Source organism: Mustela nivalis (genome assembly GCF_964662115.1).
Source record: "Mustela nivalis genome assembly, chromosome: 19".
In the NCBI taxonomy this organism is placed as follows: Eukaryota; Metazoa; Chordata; class Mammalia; order Carnivora; family Mustelidae; genus Mustela; species Mustela nivalis.
In genome coordinates, this window is record NC_139038.1 from 3,758,645 (window position 1) to 3,775,509 (window position 16,865).

Sequence of the window (16,865 nt, forward strand, 5' to 3'; positions counted from 1 at the left end):
CCTTGCTGACCCAGCTAGCCTCAGTTTGCACCCCTCCCCTATTCACAATTCTGCAGGGACCATGGCTCAGTCCCTTGAACAGGCCATGCTGCTTCCTCTTCCCTCTAGCTGGCTGATTATTTTTCACTGTCTCTGACCAAATAAACTCCATTCATCCTTGATTGAGTTTCTCATCTTAAGTATCACCTCCTCAGAAGGAGGACCTTTCCTGACCATCCCCCACTGTTCATTCACACAACATATCACAATCCTTCAGAGTTCTTGGCACAATAACCTACAATTACTTAGGAAGCTGTATTAGATAGCTAGCTCCTCTGCTAAAGCAAGTTCTAAAGATGTAGGACCCTACGTCTTACTGACTCCCATAGCCACAGGACAGAGCACATTGCCTGGCCCCAAGTAAATACTCCAGAACTTTTCGAATAAGTATCATTCATAGGTATAGCAAAATAATTAGGAGCATAAACTATGGAACCCAACTGAGTTCAAGTTCCAGCTCTGACCCTTACAAGCTTTGTGACTGTGTAAGTTATTTTTCAGTACCTCTTTTCCTTCCTTGTTAAGAACAGAACCCCCATCACTGAAGATTAAAGGAGTTAATATATTTAAAATGCTTAGAACAGTGTCTAGTACACAGTAACTGGCATCATGTTCTGTCCTTCTGACAATGAAAATAACAGCGCCAGCTATGACAACTAGTTATAAGGTCTGAAAAGAACCTAACACAGCCTGGAATATAACGAACACTGATTAAACAGAAGCCATCAGGGGCGTTGGGTGGCGGTCCTGGGATCGAGCCCAGAGTTGCCCCCCCCCTCTGCTCAGCGGGGGGGGCCTGCTTCTCCCTCCTCCTCTGCCTGCCTCTCTGCCTATTTGTGATCTCTGTCAAATAAATAAAATCTAAAAATAAATAAAATAAATAAATAAATAGAAGCCATCAGAGTTAGCAAGCAAAGGTGCTCTCGTCTACCCTATTTCATAAACTTTGTCTCCTTGACTCCCATTTCAACTTTCAACTTCCTTTATTGGACTTCCTCCACATGGGCTGGAAGGCTTCTTTTTCACTTGCGCCCGCTAACCTCTATTTAGGATTACGGGGGGGAGGGGGAGATCCCAAATCTGGCCCCAGGTTCTCCTCAGAGTCACACCATTCCCTATGCCCAGCCCCAATAAATCACCCATACAATAAGCACAAACAAAGCACGGCTGTTCCTCGGCAGTCGTTCTTCACGCAAGCGTGCTAAAATTGAGGTCGGTCCTAAAATCTTCCCTGATCTCTCCCAGCTCCCAGCAGGGTAAATAAATCTTCTCTTTGCATTAGCAAAGTGCTTAGGACCAGGTCGACCCAGGCACTTGTCACGTGTGCGATATTCGGGTTATTTACAGGGCCCCTGGCTGGTTTACATGGGACCCCGCAGGCACCCTGGGGGAGGGGAGGGGGTCTCCCACAGGACTGAAGTGGCCCAAAGTTTTGAGACAATCGTTCCACGCAGTCTCCAGCCACATCCCACGCGGGAACGCCGGTCTCGTTCACTGCGCGGCGCTCCAGGCACATTTTGTCGGGCTCGCGTTCCCCGCGCTGCACGGGGTTTTGACGCACTTGGATGTCCTCACGAGGGCTGGGTGGGAGTCGCCGGCTTCCTCGAGAAGACAGCCCTCCTGAACCGAGTCGGGAGGACTGGGGACTGAGGCCCGGCGCCCCTGGGCCGGGGGCGCCGGAGTTCAGAGTCACAGGGCATCGCTGCCCGCGCGCTCCAGGCCGTGCTCGGCTCCACCGACGCCGCCTCCCGCGAGGTGCCGCCGGGGAAACTCGGTCTTTCGGCGCTTTCGCCCTCGCGCAGCAGGCCGAGGGACCGGCCCGCGAAACTTCCCGAAGTGGCGGGCGCGGGGGAGGGTCCGCCGGCCGCCTGCGCCTTTGTGGCTCCCGCCTGGCCGCCGGCCCCGCTGCTCGAGCCGCCCTGCGCTCAGCGGCGCCCCGCGCGGCCCCGGGCCCGCTCGCGTTCGGGCGGCCGCCGGGCCAGGCCCGCGCCCCCGACTCTGCGGCGCCGCCGCCCCTCACGGCCGTGGCCCCCGCCCCCGCCCCCACCCCGGGGCTTAATGGAGGCGCCGGGCTGAGACGCCACTCGCCTCACGCGGCCTGCCGAGGAGCCGGGTGCGCCCCGCAGCCGACACTTACTCGCCACTCAGCTCGCCGGCTCGCCAAGCGGGCTCGGCGGCCTCTGTCGCCACGGCTTTTAGTCACCAGGAGCGGCCGCCGACAGCTTCGTCGCCGCCGCCGCCGAGGCCGCCGCTGCACTCCTTCCGGCCCCGCCGCGGCTTCACCCCGCGCCTGCGCACAGCGCCCCCTCCCGACTAATGACAGGAAGAACCATAGAGGCACGCCGGGTGCTAGGGAGGAGGGGCCTGGGGAGTAGGACCATAGAGAGGGACCTCTGTCCGCTCACCGCCCACTGAGTCTTGACTCCCCCACGAGGTGGGAGGACGAAGGAAACTGAGGCGCCCCTCCCCCAACCCCAGGAAATGTCACCCTCTCCCTAGAGCTGAAAAGGAGGGTGTGTTGGGGGGGCTGTTGGGAGGGAGCAGGTGCCCATGGAAATCTACTGGATATACACTTATTTGCACCCCTTGCCTTTGGCAAATCATTCATTCAACGCATATTTTTGGAGAGCTTCCTGTGTGCCAGGCACTGTTTTAGGAACTGGGGATACAACGGTATGGAAGGTCCCTGTCCTCCCAGAGCGATGTTTTAGTGGGTAAGTATATAACCAACTAGCGAACTCACTAACAAACGAACTAAATATTAGCCTAAGCAGGAAGTGTTGTGGGTCGGGGGGACCCACAGGAAAAATAAAGCAGAGGGAGGGGTAGAGAGTGACGGAGGTACAAGTGTGGTCAGGGAGTCTTCTGAAGAGGGGACATTTGAGCAGAAAATGGAATGACATAAGGAGGTGAGCTATGGTGACCGCTGGGAGGAAACACACTTCAAGCAGAGGGGCTATGCCTGGTGTGTTAGAGAAACTGTGTGGGTGCCTGCAATGCAGGGAGTGAGACAAAGAGTGGTAGGGAATGGGGGTGGGCCAGGTGATGGGGGGCCAGGTCAGAGAAGGTCTTAATACGGAATCTGTACTTTATTCTGCGATGGGAAACTACTAGAGCATTGAGAGTGGGGGCGTGGGTTGATTTTTACAAAGAGGACTCTGGTCCTAGAGAGCTCAGAGTAGAAGCAGGAATGCTAGTTAGGAAGAGACTGCAGGAGTCCGGGTAATACTGGATGGTGACTTTAACTAGTACGGTCAGGAAGGAAGTGGGGACAAATGATCAAATTAGGGATTTTTTTTTTCAGGGGGAACAGAGAGATTTGCAGATGGATTGGATGTGAGGTGAGAGGGAAAGGAGTCAAGGGTAAATACAAGGTTTTTGGCGTGTGCAACTGGGTGAATGGTGGTTTAGGTCACAAATATGGGAGGGGGGATTGGGAGGGATTGATTTTAGTTGGAGTAGGGAGAAAGGAACATGTTTTGGGCACGTGAAATTGCCAACTGGATCTTCAAGTAGAGACATCAGTAGGCAGTTGGGTATATGTCTGCAGCTTCAGAAAAACAGATGGTAATGCAAGACTAGGGATTTAAATTGGGAATCACTGAGATAGAGAAAATGTGTAAAACGTAATGAGTGTAGGTAGGGATGAGAGGAAAGCTGAGGATGGATTTCAGGGTCATGTCAACATCTGGAATCTAGAGAAGGATGCTGCGGAGGAAAACCAGGAGAGTGTGGTATCTCAGAGGCCAAAGAGAGAAAGTATTTCGATAAGAAGGAAATGATTGGCATTTCCAAATGCTGCTCAGAGAAGCCATACGATGGGACTGAACCTTCGGGAAAGGAGAAGGAGGGAGGTTAGCTGATAGTGAGGTCAGGGAGAAGATCTGAGAGTTTGGTGAAGAAAAGAGCAAAGGGTGAAATGACCAGCCCAATGCAGTAGTGGAGTTCTATGATCCGAAATTTGAAATGGGGCCAGGCAGCAAGGATGTGGATCTTTCTCCAGCAACCTGCTTATGTGCAGGGGGAAAAAGGAGCTGGAGAGATAGGAGGGGGCCAAAAAGGGGTATGCTTGGCACTGAGATTTTGGAGATGATGCACTTGTCAGTAACGATAAAGCCCATGGACAACTATGAGCATGGCTGACGTGGGGGAGGAGATGTAGATCTTCCAAGGGGAGGAACCAAGAAACAAAGGCATGGATGTAGCTAGATTATTTAAAAGGATATTAAATCATCAAGAAATATGTCAGAAACAGGGGTAGGGTACAGAATGAGACAAGTCCTAAAATCTTCAATGAATGAGAAGGAAAGACCGGTTGCACAAGGAAGAGGGTGGTAAGGTCTGATGGCACAGGCTTCTGAAGATTTAGTTAATTGTGGTCATTGTTAGTGATATGTAGACCCTGCTCCATCTTTAAAAAAAAAATTTTTTTTTTTATTTGTTAGGTAGAGAGAGAGAGAGAGTGCGCATGTAAGTTCACAAGCTGGGGGAGCAATAGGCAGAGGGAGAAGCAGACTCCCCACTGAGCAGGGAGCCCCATGCAGGACTGGATCCCAGGACTCTGGCATCATGACGTGAGCCAAAGGCAGACGCTTAAACGACTGAGCCACCCAGGTGTCCCTGGCACTGGTCCCTCTTATCAGGATGCCACTGATGAGTTCACACCTGTCCTCTCATTGAACCACAAGACAGCAGAGCAGGACAGGGAACAGTCTTCAACAGACCTCAAACATATGAGCAGTACAGCAACACTGCAACATTTGCCATCCATGACCCATAAGTATTATTTTGTTCTTTAGATGGATTCATTTTTGTCAAAATATAATTTAAAAATTTAAAAACCCATGACCCATAAGTATTATTTTGTTCTTTAGGTGGATTCACTTTTGTCAAAATATATTTTAAAAAGGAAGCCTTATTTCGCTCCATAAATAGAAAACAAGTCTCACTTTGATTAGGCGGAAAATGACCATAAAAATGGAGTCCATGAAATACAACAATGTTGTTGAATTCTTAAAAAGTCAAAATTAGAGTAAACCAACAAATAAACTGCAAAAATTAAAATCATGTTGTGAAGCATAGACCTGAAAATCTGCTTCCTCAAGACAAGGATGGGAATCTGAAACTAATAGAACACTGTATGTTAACGAACTGGAACGAGGGACACCTGGTGGCTCAGTCGGTTAAGCGTCTGCCTTCGGCTCACGTCATGATCCCAGGCTCCTACATAGGGTTCCCAGCTCAGTGGGGAGGCTGCTTCTTCCTCTGCTTGTCCCACCCCCTGCTTGTGCTTGTGCACTCTCTCTGACAAGTAAATAAACAAAACCTTTAAAAAAACCTAATTGGAATTAAAATAAAAACTTTAAAAAAGCACCCAGCTGGCTTAGTCAGTAAGGCAAATGACTCAATCTTAGGGGCGTGAGTTCGAGCCCACATTGGATGTAAAGCGTGCTTAAGAAACAAACAGAAAGTGAAAAAAATTAATTCAATTTAAAAAGAGAGAGAGAGAGAGAAAGATGGAATAGTTTGATGGACTAGTTTGTGATCAGTCGGAAGTAAAGGGATTTTTGCTCCATGTTTTTAGTTTAAGAGAAATGAAATCTGATGTCAATAAGAGGGGTTACTCTTTTTCTTTTTCTTTTTTTTTTTAAGATTTTATTTATTTATTTAACAGACAGAGATCACAGGTAGGCAGAGAGGCAGGCAGAGAGAGAGAGACAGGAGGAAGCAGGCTCCCCGTGGAGCACAGAGCCTGATGCGGGGCTCGATCCCAGAACTCTGGGATCATGACCTGAGCCGAAGGCAGAGGCTTTAACCCACTGAGCCACCCAGGCACCCCTCTTTTTCTTCTCTTAATGTTAATCAGCACCAGCAATCAGAAAGGGCAGAAGATACCTGCTTGCGGACAGAACTGTTGTCCAGAAGCAATACTTTCCTGTTTTCTTGGGTAGAAGCATGTGAATTCAATTCCATCTGTGGAAATTCATATCGCGTGTGCTGGTTATATTTCCACGCAGTCATGGTGGAAGGGATGACCCCTACGAGCGCTACATGCATTCCAGAAAGCTGGGGGTACAACTCACACACCTCTGTGAGTCATCGCAAGACCGCTGCCTCTATTAAGTTTTCTGGTTACAATTAGTGGCCACTTGTAAAATCATTTATAATCACAGAGGACTGCCATTACCACAATTTGTAAATCATCTTCACTTTGTTCCCAAGAGCTATAAGTACTGCCATCACTTTTATCTAGATGAAGCTGTGCTAGTCTGGCCATGGAGGAAATTATTCCCAAACTCTGTCTGCTTTCAGAAGCAGTAATTTCCTGCTATTCGATCACATTGCTTTTTTTTTTTTTAATCAGTGTTATTGCAGAATGATTTATATGCAGTACAAGGTGCCCGGTTTAAGTGTACATTTCTGAGTTTTGACAGATTTATATGCCCACGCATGCAACCACCACCACCATCAAGATAGAGATCATTCCCATCACCCCAAAATATTCTCTGGTATTTCTTCCTCGACCTGTGGTGCTCTTTCCACCATCTCTAACACTGGTGCTAGGCAACCACTCATCTGCTTTCTGTCACTTTAGATTAGAATTGCTTTCTCTGTAGTTTCAGATAAATGAGATCATAAAGCAGGTACCTTCGTGTCTGGTTTCTTTTGCTCAATGCATGTTTATTTTCTTCATTATTTTCATTGTGGCAAAACGCACATAACCAAATATTAAATCTTAACCATTTTTAAACAAACACCTCGGTGGTATAAAACACATTCATAATGTACATTGTGCCAACCGCCATCACCATCCGTCTCCATAAGATTTTTCATTTTGCAAAACTGAAATTCTGTACCCGTTGAATGAGACCCCCACCTCCCCCTGGCAACCACTGTTCCACTGTCTGTCACTGTGATTGTGATTGCTCTAAGAACCTCATAATCAGTGGAATCATGCAGTATTTGTGATGGGCTTATGTCCCTCAGTATAACGTTCTTAAGGTTCAGAATGTCCTTCCTTTTTAAGACTGAATCATATTCCATTGTGTGCATGACACATTTTGTTTTAGCCATTCATCTGTCAATGGACACTTGGGTTGCTTTCATGTCTTAGCAATTATTGTGAACATGGGTGTTCAGTGATCTCTTTTAAGACCCCGCTTGCAATTCTTCTGAGCATATTTCCAGAGTGGAATTGCTGTGTCATACGGTAATTCTATTTTTTAAAAAAGATTTATTTATTCATTTATTTGACAGACAGAGATCACAAGTAGGCAGAGAGACAGGCAGAGACAGAGGAGGGAGCAGGCTCCCCGCTGAGCAGAGAGCCCGATGTGGGCCTCGATCCCAGGACCCTGGAATCATGACCTGAGCCGAAGGCAGAGACTTTAACCCACTGAGCCACCCAGGTGCCCCGGTAATTCTATTTTTAATTTTTGAGGAAACATCACATTATTTTCCACCATTGACATTGCCCCGCACTGGGTACACGGGTCCCAATTTCTCCACACTCTTGCCTGTACTCATTATTTTCTGGTTTTTAATAGTAGCCATCTTAGTGAGTGTGAGATGATATCTTTTTGTAGTTCTGATTTACATTTCTCTAATGGTTAATGATCTTTAGCATCTTTTCATGGGCTTACTGGCCATTTGTATATTTTCTTTGGAGAGTTGTCCATTCAATCTTTTGGCCATTCTTGTGTGGATTTGTTTGTTTCTTGGTTGTTGAGTTTCAGAAGTTCTTTATATTTTCTGAATATTAGTCCTTTTTCAGATGTATGGTTTCCAAATATTTTCTCCCATCCTGGGTTGCCTTTTTTTTTTTTAACCCTGTTGATAATGTCTTTGATGCACACAATTTTTAAATTTTCATGAAGTCCTATTTGTCTCTTTTTTCTTTTGTTGCCTGTACCTTTGGTGTCACAGCCAAAAAAATGACTGCCAAATCCAATGTCATGAAGCTTTTGCTCTATGTCTTCTCCTATTTTATAATTTTGGGTCTTTCATTTAGGTTGATCCATTTTTAGTTCATTCTCATATATGGAATTAAGTAATTCATTTTTAAAAATTTCCATGTGGATATGCACTTTCCCCAGCACGATTTGTTGAAAACACTCATTACCCCCATTGAATGGGTTTGACATCTTTGTTAAAAATCATTTGACCATATATTTGAGAATTTATTTCTGGACTCTTTATTCCATTGGTCTGTATGTCTGTCTTTATGCCAGGACCACACAGTTATGAGTACTGCAGCTTTGTAGTGAATTTTGAAATTAGGAAGTGTGGGTGACTTACTTGGTTAAGCATCCAACTCTTGGTTTCAGCTCAGGTCATGATCTTGGTGATTGTGGAATCAAGCCCCACATGGGTCTCTGGCTCAGTGTGGAGTCTGCTTCAGATTCTTTCTCCCTCTTCCCCCCCTCTCTCCCTCTCTCAAATTAAATAAATAAAAACTTTAAAAAAAAAAAGAAATTAGGAAGTGTGACTCCTCTGGGCTTTGTTTTTCTTTCTCAAAATTGCTTCAGCTGCTTAGGTCCAATCAGGATTCTATATGAATTTTAGGATGGGTTTTTCTGTTTGCTTAAAAAAATTTTCCTAGGATTTTGATGGAGATTGCATTGAACCTATAAATTTCTATAGGTAATATTGACATCTTCACAATATCAGTGGTTCAAGTCCATGTACCTGGGATGTATTTTCATTTGGTTATGTCTTCCAGCAATGTTTTGCAGGTTTCATCGGACAAGGCTATGTCAGCACGTGCTTTTTAGGTTTCTCTGCGTTGTTAATGTGTGCCAGTGGTTTATTCTTTTTGTTGCCAGGTAGAGTTCCGTTGCATGGATATAGCACACTTTGTTTATCCACTCACCTGTGCATGGGCACTGAATTGTTTCCAGTTTGGGGCTATTTTGAATGAAGCTCTTAGGAACACTAATGTATATGATTTTAGGCAGATATGTGTTTTCATCTCTCTGGGTGTGGAATTGCTGAGTCATGTATTAAGTGTCCAACTGTTTTCCGAAGTGGTTGTGCCATTTTGCTTTTCCACTGGCAAGGAAGGAGAGTCCCAGGTCCTCCTTCTCCTAATCAGCAATCTTTAATTCCAGCCATTGTGATGGATGTATGGTGCTGTACTGGTGTGGTTTTAGTTTGCATTTCCCTGATGGCTAATTGTGTGGTGCATCTTTTCTTGCGCTTGCTGGACTTTTTACACCTTCTCTTGTGAAGTTTTTGGGCTTTTTTGGGAGGAAAGCATTATTTTTTAGAAATATTTTATTTTTTTTAAAAAGATTTGTTTATTTTAGAGAGAGGGAAGGGAGGGAGGGAGGGAGAGAGAGAGCAGGGGCAGAGGGAGAGAGAATCTCAAGCAGACCCCACGTGGGGCTTAATCCCACAACCCTGAGATCATGACCTGAATCAAAATCAAGAGTTGGCTGCTCAACTGACTGAGCCACCAAGGTCCCCCCTAAAACAATTTTATTTTTGTGCGCCTGGGTGGCTCAGTGGGTTAAGCCGCTGCCTTTGGCTCAGGTCATGATCTCAGGGTCCTGGGATCGAGGCCCGCATCGGGCTCTCTGCTCAGCAGGGAGCCTGTTTCCCTCTCTCTCTCTCTCTCTGCCTGCCTCTCTGTCTACTTGTGATCTCTCTGTGTCAAATAAATAAATAAAATTTTTAAAAAGAATACTTTAAAAAAATAAAAAGATTTTATTTTTAAGCAATCTCTATACTCAACTGAGACTTGAACCCACAACCCTGGGATCAAGAGTTCCATGTTCTACCGACTGATCCAGCCAGGTGCCCCTTGGCCCATTATTTAAATTGAGTTGTTTGTCTTCTTATTATTGAGTTGTGAGAGTTCTTTTTATATTTTGGATATGAGTCCTTAGTATTGTGTATATTTTCTCTCACTCTCTTGACTTTTCATTTTCTTTCTTTCTTTCTTTCTTTCTTTCTTTCTTTTTTACAACATAATTAACAGGCTTGAGAATAGTGCACGTAGTGGAGGAAGAGGTATTCTTCTCAAATATATACATATGAAAACTAATTATGTGCCTGAGTGTAAAGCAGGCACCAAAAACTCAGATAAACAGTATTTATAAGCATCATTAGTGGTAATAATAAATGGAACATACTATGTTCAAGAAAAGGATTACCCAATATTCCAAAGATCAGTTTCCCCTCAAATTGGCCTTTAGATAACAGTGTAATCCCAAACTAAATCCCTGTGGGATTTTGGAGGAATTGGTTAAACCAATTACAAAATTTATACAATAATGCAAAGAGCAAAAAAAAAAAAAAAAAAAAAGAAGGTCAAGACACTTCTGATGAAGAATATGGTAAGAGGACTTACTTCTCTGGATTTCAAGACTTATTAATACACAGTGAGTAGGACAGTGTGGCAATGACAGAGGAAGAGACCAGTGGAATAGATCAGAGAGCCCAGAAACAAATCCATGCATAAGTGGAGACCTGACACAGGATAGCTAGGGAGAAAAAAAGGATGCTCTTGAGACAAACTGATTATCCCCATGGAGGGAAAAAAACAAAACAAAACAATACAGATCCCTCCCTCATACACACATACAAAAATCAACTGCAGATGGGGCCCAAATGAGAAAGGCAAAATTTCTAGAAGAACATTTGGAAAAGAAACAATTCTTCAGGCATCCAGTTGATGGAAGGACAGTTCCCATTGGCCAGACTGTGTAAACATGGAAACAACCTCTGGTCCCCACCACCCAAACTCCCCCGTTCCTGCTGATAGGGTGAGCCTGATAGGGGACATTCACTGCTCTCTGCATCCCCCTCCGTTCTACGTGTTATTGCTCAACTTGACTTTCTTGCACTGACTCCCTGAGACCACCACAGCTGCAGAGATGGTGGGGGGGGGGCATCTGGAACCATAGCAGGACGCACCAGCAGGGGTGGGGCAGAAGCATTTTTTCATTTTTTAGTAGTGTCTTATGAAGAGAAGAAGTTTTTAGGGAGGCCTAGGGGGCTCAGTCCTTTAAGCTTCTGCCCTCAGCTCAGGTCATGATCTTGGGGTCCTGGGATCCAGCCCCATGTTGCATTGGGCACCCTGCTCAGCGGGGTGTCTGTTTGTCCCTCTCCCTAGGCCCTTCCCTCCACTTATGCCTCTCCCAAATAAATAAATAAAATAAAAAAATTTTAAAAAAAGAACAGAAGTTTTCAGTTTGGGGGCTCTTGGGTGGCTCAACTGGTTAAGCGTCAGATTCTAGATCTCACCTCAGGTCTTGAACTCGGGGTCATGAGTTTGAGCCCCAAGGAACCTACTGTCAAAAAAGGAGTTTTTAGTTTTGATGTATTTTTTTAAAATTTCCATTCAATTTAAACATTTTCTTATTTCACTTGAGATTTCTTTGTTGACTCATGGGTTATTCAGAATTGTGTTTAAAATTTTTCTTTTAGTTGGGGTGTTTTCTAGATATCTTTCTCTAATTAATTTTTTTTTTCTTTAAGCAGGCTCTATGCCTAGTGTGGAGCCCAGTCTAGGGCTTGAACTCAGGACCCCAAGTTCAAGTCCTGAGCTGAGATCAAGCGTCAGACGCTTAACTAACTGAACCACCCAGGCGCCCCTCTCTTTGATTTCTAATTTTATTTCTTTGTGGCTAAAAAGCATACTCTGTATGCTGTCCAACTTTTAAAAATTCATTAAGACTCGTCATATGGCTGGGGAAATTTTGGTGCATTTTCCATGGACACGTGGAAAAAATGTGTATCCCACTGTTCTTCAGGGAAACTTCTATGCACGCCAACTAGGTCCATGTTAGAATTTACATCCTTACTGATTTTCCATCCCCTTGTTCTCGAACCTGGTGAGAGTTGAGTCTTGAAACTTCCACCTGTAACTGTAGGCTTGTTGACAGCCGATAGCTGGCTCCTGCATTTTTATCCAATCTCACAATCTCTGTCACTTAATTGAAGTGCTCAGACCATTTTAATTTAATATAATTCTTTTTAAAAAAAGATTTTATTATTTATATATTTGTCAGAGAGAGAGAGCGCACAAGCAGGCAGAGAGAGGCAGGCAGAGGCAGAGAGAGAAGCAGGCTCTCCACTGAGCAAGGAGCCCGATGTGGGACTCAATCCCAGGACCCTGGGATCATGATCTGAGCCAAAGGGAGTGGCTTAACCAACTGAGCCACCCAGGCGCCCCCAAATTTAATATAATTCTTGATGTGATTGGGTCTAAATCTATCCAGATTGTCTTGTGTTTGTTCTCTATTTGACCCTCCAATTCTTTTTTTCCTGCCCTCGTTTGGATTTAATTGAGCAATGTCGAGTTTTTCATTTTCTCCCTACTGTTGGTTTCTTCGCTATTCTTCCTTGTATTACTATTTTAATGATTTCACTAAGGTTCATAACACGCATGCTGACCTTTTCACAATCCTCTTCAAACGTTGCACCATTTTACATTTAATCTGAGACCCTTACAAGAATATACTACCATCTCTTCCTCTACCTTTTGTGCTCTTACTTCCACATATAATATGAACTCCATGATTCTGCCCTTTCTGAAATCATGCCTTATGATTTCTAGCTGCCTGAGTCTCTCTGAGTTCTGATCTATATCTCCTCCACTCAGTGAGGCTCCTGGGTTCTGATTAGATTTGCCTTCCTCATGCCTCTTGAGTCCGGAAATTGCTTCCAGGCAGAAGCTGGGGTGGTTATAGGGCTCAGCTCATTTGTTATCCTACCGTTCGGCATCCTGTCCTGTCTTGTATGCGGCCCAATGTCTAGAAACTTCTGTTTCATATATATATATTATTTCTTTTTTTTTTTTTTTCAGTTTTCCGGTTGTTTGCTGTGGGAAGATGACTCACCAGCTTGGGAAGTGGAAGTCTTAGCACTATTTACTTATTTACTTTACCCTTCTCCTGAGCAATAGTGTTTTTTAGCCCACTGAGCTGCCCAGGCACCCCATGAGCAATAATGCTTTTTGAAATCATGGGTTTTGTTTTGCTTGGTTTTATTGCTTACATTCTACTAACATGCACACATGTATCTGTTAAAATGATTTTGCCCAGCACCGATGGTATGTGCACCTGCTTTGGAAAACCAGAAGCCAGTCTAATCTCTAAGTATTATAAATAGGGGGAAAACAGAGGGCGAGTGACATGCCCAAGGTCACACAGACGGTTAATGTCTGATTCTGATCTGAAACCCTGAAGGTTTGCCGATTTCCAGGTGATTTCCACTGCAACGCCCACCCCCGCTGCACCGCTCTTGCTTCGTTTTCTATCTCTTTTCACATCCACGTTTTCAAAGGAAGCTTCTGGGGGAAGATTCCAGCTCTACAGATGTATACTGAGTGCCTACACCTTGCCTGTTCATCATGCAGTTTTTTGATCAAATGTTATTTTTGTCATGGAAACCTCTGACAGATCAGTTTTCCCTTTGAAACATCCCTTTGTAGCTCATTTATCATTTGTTATTATGTATGGATTATTGATTAGTTATTGTTTGAGTAATGCTCTCTCCTCCAGTGCAGCACACTGAATGAGGACAGGTGCTGGGCTGGGTTCTTTTTCTTTCTTTCTTCTCTTCTCCCCACTCTTCTCCGGTGCCCAGTGCCCAGCACCCAGCACCCAGCACATCAAAGCCACTCAATAAATATTTGTTGAATACATTTGATAAAAATAGCATCCCTAGAGAAGCCATAAACCCCTCAAGGTCTCAAAGAGATGCCTGAATAAGATGTGATCGGGTCTTGCTGGTTGAGCTCCAAAAAGCAAAAAACAAGCAGAGTGTGTTCCTGGATCTATCAAAGTGATCCCAGTGTGTGAGGTGTGGTCCTACACATGCCGCCTCCCAGCCAGAGGAAGCCACTATCTTTCAGTGACCACCTTGGAAGGATGCCAGGCCACTCTCAAGCCCCCCGAATCAGCTGACGTCACCAGGGGATGTGAGCCTCAGTATTGCCCTGAGATCCAGCCATCACAGACCACCCACCGGAAATCCAAAGCCGTGACTGTCATGGGACTCAAGATTGGGGGTGGGGGGAAGGATTGAGAACCAGAGAAGCAACCCTTATAACGTACCGCCAGAGAGAGGGCCCAACTTGTCAAAGAAAGGCCATGCGGATTGGCATCCTGACGGTGATCCTGTGACTTTTCTTGCTCATTGGCCATCGCAGAAGAGGAACTGAGTACAAAACTCTGAAAGACAAAAGCCTTCTTGCTGGCACTCAAAGTACCTTGCTAGGACGATGCCCACGTGAGGGGCTTGCCCCCCAGGACACCAAACTGCCTATTTTGATTGTAGACCTGTGGTTCCCAGTGCTCTGCCTGCCCACTGGAAACTCTCCAGGGCCATCACCACCGCCCATTCATCTTGAGAGACAAGGAGGCCCCTGGGAGGTGCTGAAATGATTTCCTTCCTGCTGTGGCTTGAATTCAATGCAGGCGACAGATGTTCTGGGTTAGACTTCAGAAGGTAAGAACACATCCATCCTCTCTGATAATAAGCTTAGTGTCAGGTTCTTAGTAGGGTGATGTTATGGGCTGAGCTGTGCCCCCCAAATATTCATACGTTGGTGTCCTAACTTCTAGGACCTCAGAACGTGACTGTATTTGGAGATAGGGTCTTTAGAGAGGTAGTTAAGTGAAAATGAGGTCATTAGGGTGGGCCATACTCCACAATGGCTGAAGAGATCAGGACACAGACACATACAGAGGGAAGACCACGTGAAGAGAAGGTGCAGAGCGAAGGTGGCCGTCTCATGCCAAGGACAGAGGCCTCAGAAGATACCATATCTGGCAACACTTTGATCTTGGCCTTCCCATAACTGTGAGAAAATACATTTCTGTTGTCCAAGTTGCCCAGTCTGTGTACTTGTGATGGTAGCCCCAGCACACCGATAGAGGTAACCAGCAGTACTAACCAAGTAAAGAAACGATGGGAAGTACTCCCATGGGAAAAACTCAGTTAATAAGGTGATGCATGTGCTAAAAAAAATTGCAATTGATATGTAATGTAGGGGCGCCTGGGTGGCTCAGTGGGTTAAAGCCTCTGCTTTCGGCTCAGGTCATGATCCCAGGGTCTTGGGATCGAGCCCCACATTGGGCTCTCTCCTCAGCAGCGAGCCTGCTTTCCTTCCTCTCTCTCAGCCTGCCTCTCTGCCTACTTGTGATCTCTGTCTGTCAAATAAATTTAAAAAAATTTAAAAAATAAGTAATGTAGCAGTGAACTGTACAGACACAGAGAAGGGTGCTCAGTCATTCCTGGAGGAGGGGTAAAGAGGAAGTCTCCATCTCTAGCGAGCGAGGCAGATTCTGGAAGGATGGGCAACCATTTGTTGGGGGAAAGTTTGGGCTGTTGGAGGAGGGGAGAGGCTGAAAGATTGTGAAAGATGTTCAGAAGCAAAGTCTTGATGGTGAGAAAGAACCCAGGGAGTGGAGGAGCTAGGGGCTGGCCAATGAAGCAGGGAACGGACAGGAGGCGGGACATGGGGGCAAGGGATGAGAAAGGCTGGAACCAAATCCTGAAGGCTCTGAGTGCCCCGCTGAGGAATCTGAGCTTCCTCCAGGGGGCAGAAGGAGCGCTGCGGAAGGGTTGGAAGCCGGTGGAGGTGTGCACTTCCTTTTAAAAACCCACTTGGCGGAGTGCCTGGGTGGCTCAGTGGGTTAAAGCCTCTGCCTTCAGCTCAGGTCAAGATCTCAGGGTCCTGGGATCAAGCCCTGCATCGGGCTCTCTGCTCAGCAGGGAGCTGCTTCCCCCTCTCTCTCTGCCTGCCTCTCTGTCTACTTGTGATCCCTCTCTCTCTCTGTGTCAAATAAATAAATAAAACCTTTTAAAAAAAATAAAATAAAAACCCTCTCTGAGGGGCGCCAGGGGACGCCAGGGTGGCTCAGGCAGTTGAACATCCAACTCCTGGTTTCGGCTCAGGTCAAGATCTCAGGATGGTGATATCGAGCCCTGCCTCCGGCTCTGCGCTGAGTATGGAGTCTGCTTAAGATTCCCTCTCTCTCTCTCCCTCTCACCCTGCCTCTCCACTCCTGCTTGTGCATGCCTGCCCTCTGTCTCTAAAAAAAATAATAAATTAAAAAAACCCACTTGGAGAACGGCTGCATCCCCTTAGTAACAGTGAAGTCATTGAGGCAAGCTTTCCACAGGCGACAACATGAAATGGATGTCACATGAAATAAAACAGCTTCCTGAAATAATCAAAGGGCTGACAAGATCTTGAGTCATTAGTGGGCTGAGATCCAGAGAAGACAGTCATCCTGAGGGATCAGTTACGTACTCAGGGCTGCCCCAGGCTGAGGTCACTCCTGGCCATTCCCTAGGAGAGACTCCGAGGGCTTCATGGGGCCAGGGAGGGGATGGATGTGCAGACTTGGGAAACTCGACAGACGAGGTGCAGAAGAGCATCCAATCTAGAGGGCGAGGCCACGAGTTTCAGCAGGGACTTTCTGCATGAGATGCTTGCCCCCACGAACCTCGGGGCTCCCGCACCACAAGTGAGCTGGTCCCCTGTCATAGAGGGTTCACAAAGGGAGGAGTTTTTGAAGAGCCTGACAATCAACCTTCCCCCAGGCTCTCTTTTGCCATCCTATGTCCCTAACGCTTTACCCTGAACTTGGGGTACATTTGGTGCGTCAACTCTGTTCCTCTCCTGGGCTTGGCACTCTGGCCCTTTTTTGGAAAGCAGGCCTCCAGCAAGAAACCCTCTTCTCCCAGAACTGCATCTTGTCTGCTCTTGTGTGAGTCATTTTTAGCCTCAGCTTGTCTCTTTCTTGAAGGACCTTTGGGAAGGGAGCACAAAAGCAGCTGATGTACTCCATGTCCTAAATTTTTCT

At 45.9% G+C, this 16,865-nt stretch overlaps 1 protein-coding gene across 6 annotated transcripts in view; it reads right to left on the reverse strand.

The window, feature by feature from the left end:
- Positions 1-2,350, reverse strand: part of RNF216 (ring finger protein 216) — a 62,216-nt gene extending 59,866 nt beyond the window's left edge. For 5 of the 6 annotated variants that reach the window (XM_082714218.1, XM_082714223.1, XM_082714220.1 and 2 more), the window contains exon 1: positions 2,177-2,338. The gene's annotated coding sequence lies outside the window, so the exon portion shown is untranslated. Of the gene's footprint in view, positions 1-2,176 lie in introns of all 6 variants that reach the window. The other variant, XM_082714221.1, reaches the window with a different exon arrangement.
- Between the last annotated feature and the right edge of the window lie 14,515 nt (positions 2,351-16,865).